Here is a 15,650-nt window from a genome sequence, read left to right on the forward strand (position 1 = left end):
ACATAAACCCAAGATCACAGTTGAAACCATCTCCATGGGTATGGAACTTAGCAATCAGTTTCTGCTTGGTGATTTTGCATTGCTGTGTACCTCAAAGGCCACCTTGGAGAATGCTTACCCGAAAATCAGGGGCTGAATGTCTTTGACCACTGAAGTGTTCCACGACTGGGAGAGAACAATTGTTGCGCAGTGTCCATTCATCCATTGTCTGAGCATCTGCATGGTCTTGCCAACATACCATGCCTTGAGGCATCCTTACTTGCAGCATATGAGGTAGATACCATTGGCTGAGTCACATGATTATCTGCCGTGTATGTAGTGGGTGGTATTCCCATCATGATGGTAGTATCCACGTCACTGATCTGACATGTCTTACAGAGATTGCCGTGGCACGTTGTGGTCGATATTGTCCTGAAGACTGGGTATTTTACTGCGAGCAATGGTCTGTTTCATGTTTGGTGGTTGTTTGAAGGTGAGAAGTGAAGGCATAGGAATGATTTTAGCGAAATATTGGATAGAGTCAAAGTCCAATATTTTATTTATTTACTTGATACGTAACTGTATAGAACCAAACTGCTTTTGTGACAAAATATACTACTAGTATGTTGGAATCAAACAAATTAAAAAGTTAAGAGCAGTTGTCACTTTGCTAGCTGTTGGTAGTGCATTGCCAATGGGTCCAGCAGGCAGCAAATCATCCTCGAGGAGGATATAGATACCTGTCATTATCTATCATGACATCCTGGAGCACTGTTCTTGTGATATGTCAAAGATTCCCAGACTCTTTACAGACTCTGTCACCTCCTGTGCTTACCCGTCTACTGCTCCCCTTCTACTGACAAACTATAAGTCTCTTAACTGACTCTCTCTGCTGCTGTTGGAGCTGCTGTTTATGTTGGACATTATTTTCCATATCTAAGATGTAACTCAGCTACATCCCATTTGTCCTGAGGTGATTCAGTAAAGCTCTAAAATTCATTAACTAAATTTCTCAAAAAATATACTCTGAATAAACTATTTTCCATTGGTAGAAAGCATAAGACTGCACTGAAGTATTGCTTCATTTGAGCAATTGGCATATACTAATAGCAAATCCTCTCCCTTGGAAGGTTTTGTGTACAAGTGAGTTACCATCTCGAAGTGAAACATGAAACTTGGCATGCTGGAGATAGGTTTAATGGCCCTGCTGAGTTCAAGTTTCCATCCTGTGTGATATTTGCCCTGTCCCCATTCTGCTATATGTAAAAATGGGATCTGTCAGAAATGGAAGCTTTTCAGTTCTTCCATGGTATCTCATGAGAATATTACACGGTCAGACTCCACGTTTTGTACTATAGTATTCCATTGCACTTCTGCTCTGTACCTTGTAGAGGATGCAGACTTTTTGTTGAGCCAGATAGTGACTTACTTGTCTAAGAATTCCCAGCTGCTGATCTGCACCAGGTGACACCAGGTTAAATGCCATTCAACAAGATTCATCTGTTGGATTGTGGCCATATTAGCATTATTTAATATTAAAAAGCAGATGACAAAAACTTTCCAGCAAAAGAAATATGAATTTTCAATGCATAGAGCATTCTTAAAACATGCTACTTGTTACCACATCTGATTAGTCAGAAACTCCTTGAAATTAGCATAATAAATGCTATAATTTCTGGCATGTGGAGAGCACCATTCTGAAAATTACAATGCAAATTGGTTTGAATGAAAAGAATTCTAAAATAATCCCTACACCAGTAATTAAGTGGACTGTTCAAAAGCATTTCTTTGAATTGTAGATATTGTCATCATTTATTAAATGCAAATATCATAATTTAAACACTGATATGTTGGGAATTTTGCCAAAGATGTCAAGACAGAACAAACACAGCAGTGCGCCAACGCCACCATTTAATAGTTTTGCTTGGTTTCATTTTGCTGGAAGGGGTACAGTGGTTCAGGCATTCAAAGCACATTTGTTTATTTTTCTTTTGCCCGAATTCTTGACAGTGGCTACTCAATACCATATCCTGCAGAAGTTCACTGGGGCTAATAGGTTGCTACACATTATCATTGAAGAGCCTAACAGAGTTTTTTGCTAACTTTCTGACTGAACTTTAACACTTGCTATCTGTTAGAGGTAACTTTGTTCTGCAAATGGAAGCCTAAGAATCATGTGTCAATTCTTTTAATTTTCTCATCTTTGAAATCTTCGACATACATAATTATTTAGCCAAGAGTTGCATTTACTAATTCCACATCTATGTTATTTCTAACTGGGCTGCTGCTTAGCAGGTACAGAGGTCCCTGATTTATGAACATTTGACTTTACGAACATTTGAACTGAAGGACACAATCTCCTATAGGAATATAATTTATACAGGAATATAAAAACAACATGTGAGCATTTCCTGAACTTACGAATAGCTATTTTCTTTTATCAACATTGTATGGGGAGAAAGTGAGGTCTGCAGATGCTGGAGATCAGAGATGGAAATGTGTTGCTGGAAAAGCGCAGCAGGTCAGGCAGCATCTAGGGAACAGGAGAATCGACGTTTCGGGCATTAGCCCTTCTTCAGGAATGGCTGAAATCCTGAAGAAGGGCTAATGCCCGAAATGTCGATTCTCCTGTTCCCTAGATGCTGCCTGACCTACTGCGCTTTTCCAGCAACACATTTCCATCTATCAACATTGTATCCCAATTTGCATACAAATCAACTTGGAAAGGATTTCAGTTGGGAACCCAGTCACATTCAAGTAATATCTGAAAAAAATGGTACCAGCTTAGAAACTCAATGGACAGATGAGGAGCAGGATAAATGCTCACCATCTTCCTAATGTTACTGCCATGAGGTCTAAGCATAGACCATATGACCATAAGAAAAAGGAACAGGAGTAGGCTATTCAATACCTCAAGTCTACTCCACCATCAAACAGGATCGTGGCTGACCTTATTACTCTTCACATCCACTTTCCTGCATTTTCTTTGTAACCTTTGATTTGCTTACTGAACAAGAATTTATCTATCTCAGCTTTAAATATATACAAGGTCTTTGTCCCTTAGCTCTCTATGGTAAGAAGTACTAAAGACTCAACCCTCTGAGAGAAGAAATTCCTCCTCATTTCAGTCTTCAATTGGCACCTCTTAATTCTGAAACTATGCCCACTGGTCCTAGACTCTCCCATGAGGGAAACATCCCCCCAGCATTGACCCTGACATGTCCTTAAAGAATGCTATATGTCACAATTAGATCACATTTCATTCTTCTGAACGCCAGTGAATAGATTCCGAACCATTTTAATCTTTGCTCATAAGCAATTCCTCCCAGTTAATCAGGATAAGTTGGATTCAACTGTAACCTGCACAAAGTGAGTTTTCTCAAAGGCTTCAATAGAACACACGTCAATTGACTCACCATAAACTGGCTAGCAATTGCTAGGTATGGAGAGCCAATGTGGGGATCGGTTATGGGGCTAGGTGGAAGTTTCCTGCTCAACAAGTTCCACAATGGGTTTTTTTTTAGTCATCTCAAGTAGCCCTTTTACACATCACTAGTTAAGCTTCTTAATATTACCATCAGTGTTGGTGGCATATTATGTTCCCATTTGTAATTCAGTATTACGTCTAGTTGCAGATTATGATTGGATTTCTGTATGCATTGATTGTCTCATCAGCTTTATCAGCATCCTGTGAGACACAGCAACAATTCCATTGTCAAGATATTTGAGGAAGTAAATCACTCAATGCAATTTTACAGTTGCTACCCCTATTAGTTTTAGACCTGACAATCCAAAGCATTGCCAGTCAGACATTAAGCTTCTAGCCTCCATGACCTGCAGCACACCTAAGTTTCTGCTACTCACATCTGCTGTGACATGGACCGAATTCTATGTCATCATTACCCCCATGTGCTCATTGATGTATGTCTCATTTATCCAAATTTATAATTTTTATTCTTGCTTTCATGGCTTTCCATGCTCTCATGCCTCTCTACTGCAGTAAATTCCTTTAGCCCTGTAAATATGCAAGTTGTCTGAACTACTCTAATTATTCTCTCTGAAACATCCCAAACTCTCATTGCCTAACATGAATTGGCAGCCAGACATAGAGATGCCTAGGCTCAAATTAGCAAATTATCTCTCAAACCTCTCAGCTTTTATTTCTCCTCTTTTGTCCTTCGTGACGACTTTTAAAATCTAACTATTTATCCAAGCTTTCGATCACTGACCTTAATGGACTGAACTTAATGGGATATAGAAATTGCAAGGCATATACCATTACTTTGGCAGTTTCTTGCATGTGAGATTTTAGCTTAAAGAAACTTTTTGATGAAAGCTGCTGGAAATGTAAATTAACTATTGAGTTATGGCAAAATGATATTTAGTGAATGGATGGGGTAGACAGTTATCTCCTTAAGAGATTAAAGATTGATAAAGAAAAAGATTGATTAATGATGAAAACGATGCATTAAAATTGGTGCAGTAGAGTCAAATTAGGTACAGAAAGTGAAAAAAAATTAAGGAAATAAAGACAGGATCAAGAGAAAAAAAGGACAACGAAAGATAAAAGAACTAAAATTAGATTTTTGTTTTACATCTCTAAGCATTAAGTACATTGTAGGAATTAGACTCAATAGCTTAATTTGTTCCTACTGTTGGCCAGAGAGTTTGCATTAACAATCATTATATTCGTAACTTAGTAACATGACCAGTTTTAAGCAGTAACTTATTAAGATGAATTTAAAGAACAATTAATGCACAAATTCAGCAAGTTCTTAAATGTAACAGGGAATCTCACAACGAAATGTAATGTATGTGATGCAAATGACAAAGTGTTGGAAATCAGCCAGAAAGTCTGGATGTTTACAAATCATGCCGTATCTTTTCATTCCTGTATTTGCTAGTTGATTTGCACATAATTCCATGATGTTTTATCCTTAACATCACTTTACATAACTGATTGTCAAATGTTGCTTTGCTAATGCTTCTGAGGAACTTTGGGAAATTTGTTCACGTTATTTTACTAAAAGCACGTTGCTGGTGTTGTTCTTTCCCATTTCCGACACTGACAGATTCATTGTTTATTTACAATGTCATGTTTTTATTTCAAATTTCATTATAAGCGTTCTTCTCTTTTACTTTAGAAGTGTGACATAGATGTATATAACATTTATTACCTTCATGCATAAAATTTGCTTAGTTATTCAAAACACTAAGCATCTAATAGGATTTCACTGTAAACGTATCTACACTCAAATAAACATTACTTTTGTCATTGCAGAAAACATATTTTTCATTTTGAATAATGTTTCATTCAAGACCCTTGTGATGATTATGAAGTAAGACATGCCATTTCATACAGCAAAATATAATAAATAAACGTTGGAAGAAAGATATTGAATACAATAAATATTCAGTGACTTACCTGACTGTAAACCAATGAGTGAGTTATCATGAGCTGAATATCTGTGACATTCATCTCCACTGTCTCGTTGTACTCTGAACGTGATGGAATTCATAATGCACTTTAGACGTTTGAAATAACTGTTTGGCTCAATCAAAACTCACACCTGCAGAGATTAATGGTCCTGAAGTTGCTTGCGCTTCTCTGGCATATTTTAACTGAGGTGAATATGTTGGTATGTATATACACATCATGTCATTGGCAGATAAGTGGCCAGTACTGCAACCACTTTTACCACAGCTTAGCATTCATCACAGAAACAGGAAGTGGGAAAAACACCAGTAGTAAACATGATTTTTATTCATTTGTTCCATTGTCCTGCCAAAGATATTAGTGACGGCATTTGTAGTGTGATGGGCAGGATGATATAAGATCTCAGCCTATGTGCACAATCTTTTTCTCAACACATTAGAAAAGTAGATTTAACCCAATATCTAAGTCAGTTGGTGAGAGAGACACAAACCGAAGATCATTTCTTTCATTCTAATGGGCCAGTTTTTGTGATCGATGGAAACTTTCCCACAAACTGGGCACAAAAATTTGTGTTTGATAATTTAAAAAAAAATTCAGTTGTATTAATAAGTTAGTGCAGGAAACAGGTTCCAGCACTTTAGTTTACTAATAATAGCAAAGACCTGCTGCCAATCAAGAAACTGGCACACAGCTTCCTTTCTCAATTGCCTGTTCTCTCTTTCCCAGTTGGCAACTGCACTCTTGGAAAGTTGCACAGAACTTGTAACACAGAATTGTCTATATTAGTTTTAATTAGGTTTAAAACCCATAGAATTCAAGTCCATTGTGTGGCCCCTCCAGTTACTCTTCTATTTTCTTGCTAGTCATATAGTTAAGCATAATTCCAGCAGAACAACGGTTAACAAGTTCACTTCATCATTGCTGCCTTCATAGTAACAATAATTTAAATTAATATAAGTAAATATTTAATATTAATAATATTAATAAAAGAGATTGAAAGAAGAAGTCCGTTTAGGCTTTTGCTTCACTTGTAAATAATTTGCATCGAAATTGAATATTGTGCTTCATTTACCTCAGTTCTGTTCTATTTTGTTTACAGATATTTTCAGAATTGTCAGGAACATGAAGGATAGCCATTGGCTTCTGTGAATATTCTTTACTCACAGCCAATTATCACAGCATCTAATCCACTTCAAGTAGGATTTTGGTAGAAAAACATTTTTCCATTACAACAATGTGAAAACATGGTGTTTTATCTTTAGCATCTGTAGGAAGTGCTGATTGGCTTATTGTACACCAGCTCCCTCATTCTGACACTGGGCTTATGTAATGAGATGTGGTGTGGTGAAAAACACAGAAGACAGATACTTCAGAGGCAAAGGAAACTCCAGTTTTATTAGAACAAGCAAAATTGAAAATATGCACAATAACTGAAAACAAAGAATATTTCAAAAACCCCAATGTGAGGTTTATCTGACAGCTAACCAGCACTCTAGTTAACCCTTGCAGTCCCAACTGCAGGTTTAAAATTACAGAGAGCTGTTAATTACTTGGTGACAGGGGAAAGGGGAGGGAGAGAGAGAGAGACAGAGAAAAAGAATGCTAATCCTGCTTCCCTTCCCCGGGGGTGCACTGCACTGTTGGCCCTGAAGCACACCCTTCTTACCTTATCTAACAGAGCTGGGACAGAGGATCTCGATAACCTTGGAAGTGGAAACGTGGTTTCGACTTGCATACATTCATAGTCACTCACCGTAGTCAGGCTCTGCTGTGGACCGTGAGTGCTGATTTCTCTGTCAACCTGGATGATGCCCCAGTCAGTATCTCGGCTCTCCGATTGCTTCAGCCACTTCTTGTCGGTACATGGAGATTTATGGGAAGATCATTTGCTCTCTTTCTTTCCTTGTAATGGTTACAGTCTATGATTCACTGCGACTGGCTGTGGGTGATTTTCTCGACTCTGGCTGAACCACTCGCTGAACCGATCTTCGTTAGGCATAGTTATACCCAGTTATACCGACTGTCAGTTCCTCCTCTCTCCTGCCAAATCCAGATTTGATTACTGAGTTCGTCCTCTCGGGGTTGAATGAGCCTTCTGATTACTAGATAAGGTGCAAATGATTCTCTGATTAAAACGAATGGGTTTCCGATAGTTTTGAATATCCAGAATTTCTCTGGGATGGATGTACAATATGATAAAGTTTTACTAGTCGTGTGAAGGCCTTCAGATTCAAGACAAACAATTAAAAATCACATAACACCAGGTTATAGTCCAACAGGTTTACTTGGAAGCACTAGCTTTTGGAGTGTTGCTCCTTCATCAGGTATGCATATAATACAGTGGTGTGGAATGTTAGGTATTTCTGCGTCCATGCAAACTGATTGAAAGTTGAATGGTTTTGTATGTTTGTAGGCTCCAGAATATCTCAGTTGTTTGCTCTATAAGCATGTGTTCATTGTCTTTACCTGAAGTATTTGTGGGTGTCTTCCTTTTCCTTTACAAACTCTTCTAGATAACTGTCCCCAGGCTTACATAATGCCTAGATTAGAGTAGTGCTGGAAAAGCACAACAGTTCAGGCAGCATCCGAGGAGCAGAAAAATCGATGTTTTGGGCAAAAGCCCTTCATCAGAAATAAAGGCAGGAAGACTCCAGGCTGGAGAGATAAATGGGAGGGGGGGGGGGGGGGGGGAAAGAAGGTGACTGCCTGGTCAGGTCCACACACCCCAACAACCCACCCATTCATCCTGGCACCTTGTCCTGCCACCGCAGGAATTGCCATACCTGCACCCACACCTCCTCCCTCATCTCCATCCAAGGCCCCAAAGGAGCCTTCCACATCCATCAAAGTTTCACCTGCACATCCACCAATGTCGTTTATTGTATTTGTTGCTCCCGATGCAGTCTCCTCTACATTGGGGAAGACCAGGCGCCTCCTCGCAGAGCGCTTTAGGGAACATCTCTGGCACCAATCAACCCCACTATCCCATGGCCCAATATTTCAATTCCCCCTCCCACTCTGCCAAGGACATGCAGGTCCTGGGCCTCTTCCACTGAAACACCCTCACCACCTGACAGCTGGAGGAAGAATGCCTCATCTTCCGCCTCGGAACACATCAACCCCAGGGCATCAATGTAGACTTCACCAATTTCCTCATTTCCCCTCCCCCCACCTTACCCCAGTTCCTAACTTCCAATTCAGCACCGTCCTCATGACCTGTCCTACCTGCCAATCTCCCTTCCCACCTATCCGCTCCACCCTCCCCTCTGCCCTACTACATTCATCCCCACCTCCATCCACCCATTGTACTCTTTGCTACCTTCTTCCCAGCCCCACATCCACATCCCCCCCCCCCCACCCCATTTATCTCTCTACCCTGGAGGCTTTTGCCCAAAACGTTGATTTTCCTGCTCTTCGGTTGCTGCCTGACCTGCTGTGCTTTCTCAGCACCACCCTAATCTGGACTCTGGTTTCCAGCATCTGCAGTCCTCACTTACACAATGCCTTCTGTCTCAGCCAGAGAGCTCAGCTAATCTTAGTGCTAATGATAATTCCACAAACTCATGTCCCAAGTTGTAGTCCAGAATATCTGATGGGGATTTTTGCCCCACCTTACACTTTGTGCTGTAAGTGTTACTAACGTACCTGCTAATAGGTGATGCTGTTATGTTCAAAAACTAATTGCATGTGCTCTGCATGTTTATCTATATGTTGGTGTGAAACAGCTTTTCCTGGGGAAGAAAACAATGGTGTTGATTGCCTATGATTGCCTATACAACAAACTGTAATCATGGTACATATAATCACAGAAAATGCTCTGCATCAGCCAATAACAAATAAGGGTTGTTGTTATCCATAGAAATAAATGATTTTTAATACAAATTACTGCAGATTGTGGAATCTGTACTAAAAACAGAGAATGCTGGAAACACTGGTCAGGCTTCATCCCTGGACAAGAGAGCAAGCTCACGTTTCAGCCGAGATGACACTTTCACCAGAGCTCTGCAGTAGAGTCATCTATACCCAAAATGTTAGCTTGCTCTCTCTCTGTGGATTTTTGGTAGAACCTGAGAATGTAAAGGGTTCCAAGAAGTTGTGAGTGATGGCAGCAGTGAAGGCTTCACAGAATGTAATTTTGCCTCTCAATTGTGAAGCTAAAAGGTCATTCACAATTTGTATTCTGCTTAATATTGCAAAAATAAAGATAGGGCAGATCTTGACTTTGAGGTATTGCATAAACTGAGCCAAAGCCATTGATGTAAATGGAGATGTAAATGAAAATCAAGAGAGTAAAAGATTCCAGCCTTGGGCGACTGTCTGTGTGGAATTTGCACATTCTCCCTGTGTCTGCGTGGATTTCCTTCGGGTGCTCCGGTTTCCTCCCACAGTCCAAATGTGTGCAGTTAGGTGAATTAGTGATGCTAAATTGCCCATATAGTTAGGGGAATGGGTTTGGGCGAGTTACTCTTCGGAGGGTCGGTGTGGACTGGTTGGGCCGAAGGGCCTGTTTCCACACTGTAGGGAATCTAATCTAATCTAATACCTAGCTGCCATTTCTTTGATATGTAGTTTACATGATTTTTCTGCAAAGGCAAAGATCTACCTCTTTAATCGAGCTTTCAGATGCTCCAAAAGTATAATTCAGGTGACTGATGTTAATGATGTAATATAGGTGTCTCAATCTTTTTAATGCTTCAAACAGTAAATTGAATACATGCTAAGGTTCCGATATTAAACTTAAAAACAAATTTAACAGTATATTAAAAATCTGTTTAAAATGCAACTTGCTTTTTACAACTATTTTAAATCAAACAATAATATAGCCAGAAATCTGAACTAAAGCCATTCTGAAAATATGGAGTAGGTATAGGGTTCTGATTTGCAATCAGTTATTTTACTGATCTTTAAGCAGTTCAAATCAGTCCCAGACCCCTGGTTCTGGACACTGGACTTATTTATGGGGATATGAATGAAGAGACAGTAGACAGGTATTTAAGGGCAACCTTGTATTTAAGGTACAAAGCATAATTATAATACAAGAAATAGGTGACTATTCTAAGAAGTTTATACAGTGAATACACAGGAACATACTACTACATAAAAATACACTATGAAAGAGATTACCACTATTAAACACTGTTTACTGATGCACAGAAAACAACCAGTGTTTAAATTTATACTCTTAACCCGAATTCTCAGGACCTCGGGAGTTCTGCTCACCACTCAGAATGTGATTTTGAAGTCCCAACGCTCGTTCTGGTTTGCTGTACCCGGAGCCTGGGTGAAGACTTTAGACTGCATAGGTTTTTCCAGTTTGGGTGTAGTCTGCTGATGCAGTAAGACAGTCTTTGGACTATCTGGTGAGTACTACAAAATCTGTTTCATTGTCTCTTTCAGTTGTCCAATATCCTGTGAAAGCACTCCAGTTCCCAGTCAGTACCTAGAAATATAAAATAGGAGGAGTAGATTCAGAGTTGTAGGAGGCAGTAACCAGGTCACAGAAAGAAGCTCAGCTTCCTTGATATCTCTGAATTGTTTCTGGAGGAGTCATGCTAGGTGGGGGTAGACATCTAGCCACTTGAGTCTGTTCTACCATTCATTATGTTCATGGCTGATTCTTTTCAGTTCTGAGTTACATATTCTAGGCAATTAGAGAACTATGCTCCACAACCAACTGCTAGAGACTAAAGATGACAGTCAAAACAGCATTGAATACCCAAACCTACATGAGCTTCTTCTTGTGGTTCCACACCTATGGCACAAAAAGAAATATTCCTTTCACAATCATTGGTACTGCATGGCCTCCAGCTCCAGCTCCAGCTGAGAGCAAGAATTCTTACAGGGTACTGCAGATGTCTACCCCCACCTAGCATGACTCCTCCAGAAACAATTCAGAGATATCAAGGAAGCTGAGCTTCTTTCTGTGACCTGGTTACTGCCTCCTACAACTCTGAATCTGCTCCTATATGTAAATCAAACAATAATACAGCCAGAAATGGATCCATGGATATCCCTCCTGTATGTTTCAGTTCTCAGCACTTCTCTCCTTTGGCAGCTGTCAGCTTTTATCTTGCCATCCCAGCCACTTCCCATCCTCATATTTAAAATTCACACAACACCCGGTGAGAGTCCAACAGGTTTATTTGGACGTATTGACTTTCAGAGTGTTGTTTCTTCATCAGGTAGCTAGTCACTAGCTACCTGATAAGGAGCAGCGCTCTAAAAGCTAGTACTACCTGCTGGACTATAACCTGATGTTGTGTGATTTTTAACTTTGTCCACCCCACTCCAAAACCAGCACCTCCTCTCATCCTCATATTGTCAGTTTAAAGTTCTCTGTGATTGAAGAAAGCTGTATCCATGCATGCTGCTAAATATTCCAGGCAGCACTGCAATAAGTGAGGTTTTATTCTGATGAGACAAGAACAAATTTAAATACTCAAATAACTGTTACTCCAACTGGCCTCCATCTCCTCTAGTTAGTTTCCCTAACCCAGGAAACAGGTGTTGTTCAATTTAAAATAGAGAACCAAATTAACATTAATTTAAAAAGAAATCATTACAATCTCCTCAGAATATTGATTAAACCAGAAAGTACCTGTCTGGCTTCAATCAGTGAGACTGATTGTTACGCCCATTGTTGCACATGGTTCTGAAAAGGTTTTTACTGACAAGTGCCATAAGCCCCACTCACCATGATCAAGTCATAATGCAATTGTGTGCAGAACAGCTTGGAATTTCAAAGGAGTGAAGCCTAATCTCTGGCCCTTCTCAAAGTCTCTAAGAGCATTGATCATTTCAATTGTTATGAAGATTGATGAGAACCCCAAAGTAATGTCATTTTTGATTGTTACAGAAAAACATTAAAATTAAAATTCAGTGACTATCTGGCAAAGACCTATTGAAGAATGTCCCGCATGTTAATTATCATGAATCTTCAAATGAGGAGAGACTTAACATGAACAGACACTGAGGAAAGGCTGACTATCCAGTCGATTTCAGTAGAAAGCCATTCTTGCAGGAAAACAAAGCACTCTCTCTTTCTGAATACTGGAATTTAATCATGTTCGAAAGGCATCAGAATGACAGAATCTCAACTATTCTGCAGAAGTTACAACAGTGATTGTTCGACTGCTGTTGCAAAGTTGGATAGAGTAATTGTAAATTTGGAAGGAAGAAGTTAGAATTTGGTATTTGTAAAATTGTAAAATTCTATGGAGGAAAGCATTGTGTAGTCCCTTTAAAAGATGTTTCTTTTTCTGTGCTTAGAGACTTAAAATGGATGTCTGTGAAGTTTGCAAGTACATAGTGCACCCAAATTGAAACATTTGTATTGAAAGGCCATAGTTAGCAGGTCAAGCAGTTTGTACCAAGACAAGTCTTTTGAATTCAGCCAATCAATTTGAACCAGGACCTTAGATACCAAAAATCTGTTAAATTTACACCTGATGGCTTTGACAACGTACAACCAATCCTATTATAAGAAATATTGATAGGTCATTAATTATATAAATGAAGAGGGCAATTGAAAAAAGACCCAGACAGCTAACTGCCATCTGCCAAAGCTAACAGCCCTCAGTTCTCAAGAGCGAAATTGGCTCTCACAGTCACCTATGAATTAGAGAAAGTTCCATCTAAATAATAATGGTACCAATGATGAAGAATAGGAGGAAAAGGTATTCCTGACAGAATCAGAGGAAGTGGTCCTGACAGAAGACTCAATGGAGGAAGGCACAGAACATTTCGGAAGACGTGTAACCTGGCTATAATTTTGAGAGACTAAATTCTATTTTGTTATTTGAGTCAGACATGTATTTATTGGAACTGCATACTATTAGAATCTTGTTTTGTTTGGGAATAGCTAGTAACAGAGCGGCGAGGAGAGAAGGTGGAGTGAAGCGAGGGCTGCCGGGAAGGGTAAGATTTCCCACTTAAAAACGGACTTACCTCGGGAGTCGGGCCTCCATTTTGACAGAGTGGCAAGGAGAGAAGGAGTGGTGCAGCGAGGGCTGCCGGGAAGGTAAGGGCTTAATTTATATTTGGGCAGTGGCTAAACACGTGCACCAATGATATAAGTAGAAAACGAGATGAGGTCCTGAAAAAGAGTTCAGGGAGCTAGGAGAGATGTTAAAGAGGAGGACCTCAAAGGTGGTGAGCTCGGAAATGTGGAGTGGACACATCTATTTGAAGGGAAGCCCATATTTGAGATGTGGGAGGCTTTCAAAGATAAGTTAAAGATAGTGCAGGATAGGCATGCCCCGTTGAAGGCAAAGGATATGAAGGGCAAGATTTGTGAACCGTGGAGACAGGAGAAATTGTATGACTAGCCAAGAGGAAAAAGGAAGCATACATAAGGTATAGGCAGTTAAGAACAGAACGGGCCCTGGAAGAATATTGGAAGAGTAGGACAAGACTTAAACGAGGAATCAAGCTTGCTAAAAGGGGTCATGAAATAGCTTTAGCGAGCAGAATTAAGGAAAATCCCAAACATTTTATTCTTATATAAGAAGTAAGTGGGTAACTAGAGAAAGGATTGGTCCACTAAAGGATAACGAAGGAAGGCTGTGTGTCGAGCCTGAGAGAATGGGTGAGATTCTGAATGATTACTTTGCATCAGTGTTCACTGAGGAGAGGAACATGATGAATGTTGAGATTAGAGATAGAAGTTTGATTCATCTGGATCACATTGACATAAATAGGGAAGACGTGTTGGGTAGGCTAAACGTTATTAAGGTTGATAAATCCCCAGGACCGGATCGGATTTATGCCAGGTTGCTGTTGGAGGTGAGAGAGGAAATAGCTGGGGCCCTGACAGATATCTTTGTGGCATCCTTAAATACAGTTGAGGTGCCGGAGGACTGGAGGGTTGCTCATGTTGTCCCCCTGTACAAGAAGGGTAGTAGGGATATTCCAGGTAAGTACAGACCAGTGAGCCTGACGTCAGTGGTGGGAATGTTGCTGGAGAAGGTACTGAGTGATAGGATCTATTTATATTTAGAAATGAATGGGTTATTCAGAACTGGCTTGAAGATAGACTGGAGGCCTATGACCAATGGTGTGCCACAATGATCAATGCTGGGTCCACTAGTTTTTGTCATTTATATAAACAATTTGAATGTGAATATTGGCAGTATTGCTCAAAGATTTGCAGATGATACCAAACCTGGTAGTGTAATAGAAAGCCAAGAAGATTATCTCAGAGTACGGTTGGGCTGATAGGCCAAGAAGTGGCAGGTGGAGTTTAATTTAGATAACCGTGAGGTGCTGCATTTTGGTAAGTTAAATCAGAGCAGGATATATACACTTAATGGTAAGTTCTGGGGAGTGTTGCTGAATAAAGAGATCTTATGGGTTCATTATTCCTTGAAAATGAAGTCACCGGTACATAGCATAGTGAAGAAGTTGTTAGATTTGCTGGCCTTTATTGGTCAGTGCACTGAGTATAGGAGTTGGGAGCTGTTTTTGTGGCTGTACAGGACATTGGTTAGGCCACTTTTGGAATACTGCATCCAACTCTGTCTCCTTGCCATAAGAAGGATGTTGTGAAACTTGAAACTTGAAGCTTCAGAAAAGATTTAATAGGATGTTTCTGGGGTTGAAGGGGTTAGCGGGTTTGAGTTATAGGGAGAGGCTGAATAGGCTAAGGTTATTTTTCCTAGAGTGTCTGAGGTTGAGCTGTGACCTTATAAAAGTTTATAAAATCATGAAGGGCATAGATAGGATGAACAGCTAAGGTCTTTTCCCCAGGGTAGGGGAGTCCAAAACAAGAGGGCTTGTTTGAAGGTAAAAGGGGAAAGATTGAAGGTAAAAGTTTGAAGGTAAAAGGGGAAAGATTTAAAAGGGACCTCAGGGGCAACTTTTTCATACAGAGGATGATGCATGTATGGAATAAGCTGCCAGAGGAGGTGGAGAAGGCTTATACAATTATATTGTTTAAAAGGCAGCTGGATGGGTCCATGAATATTAGGGGCCAAATGCTGGAAAATGGGACTAGATTAATTTAAAATTTCTGGTCAGCATGGACGAGTTGGACTGAAGGGTCTGTTTCCATGCTATACCTCTTTATGACTCTTACCAAAAAGTTCAATTCTAAAGGGATGCAGGAACAGAGAAACCTTGTAGTATATATGAATAAAATATTGAAGATGGCAGGGCAGGTTGAGAAAGCAGTTAATAAGATATACAGGTTCTGGTGTTTTCCAAATGCAGCTACTAAAGCAAGGAAGTTATGATT

The 15,650-nt window shown here is 39.9% G+C and overlaps 1 long non-coding RNA gene across 2 annotated transcripts in view; it reads right to left on the reverse strand.

The window, feature by feature from the left end:
* LOC122556939 (uncharacterized) overlaps positions 1-7,554 on the reverse strand; it is an 89,530-nt gene extending 81,976 nt beyond the window's left edge. Inside the window, exon 1 of one of the 2 annotated variants that reach the window (XR_015759674.1) lies at positions 7,170-7,554. This is a non-coding gene — a long non-coding RNA (uncharacterized LOC122556939). Of the gene's footprint in view, positions 1-5,404; positions 5,443-7,169 lie in introns of those variants that run through there. The other variant, XR_006313716.2, reaches the window with a different exon arrangement.
* Between the last annotated feature and the right edge of the window lie 8,096 nt (positions 7,555-15,650).

Source organism: Chiloscyllium plagiosum, unplaced genomic scaffold (genome assembly GCF_037043375.1).
Source record: "Chiloscyllium plagiosum isolate Xiang-an unplaced genomic scaffold, Cpla_swu_hap1 HiC_scaffold_16, whole genome shotgun sequence".
Taxonomy (NCBI): domain Eukaryota; kingdom Metazoa; phylum Chordata; class Chondrichthyes; order Orectolobiformes; family Hemiscylliidae; genus Chiloscyllium; species Chiloscyllium plagiosum.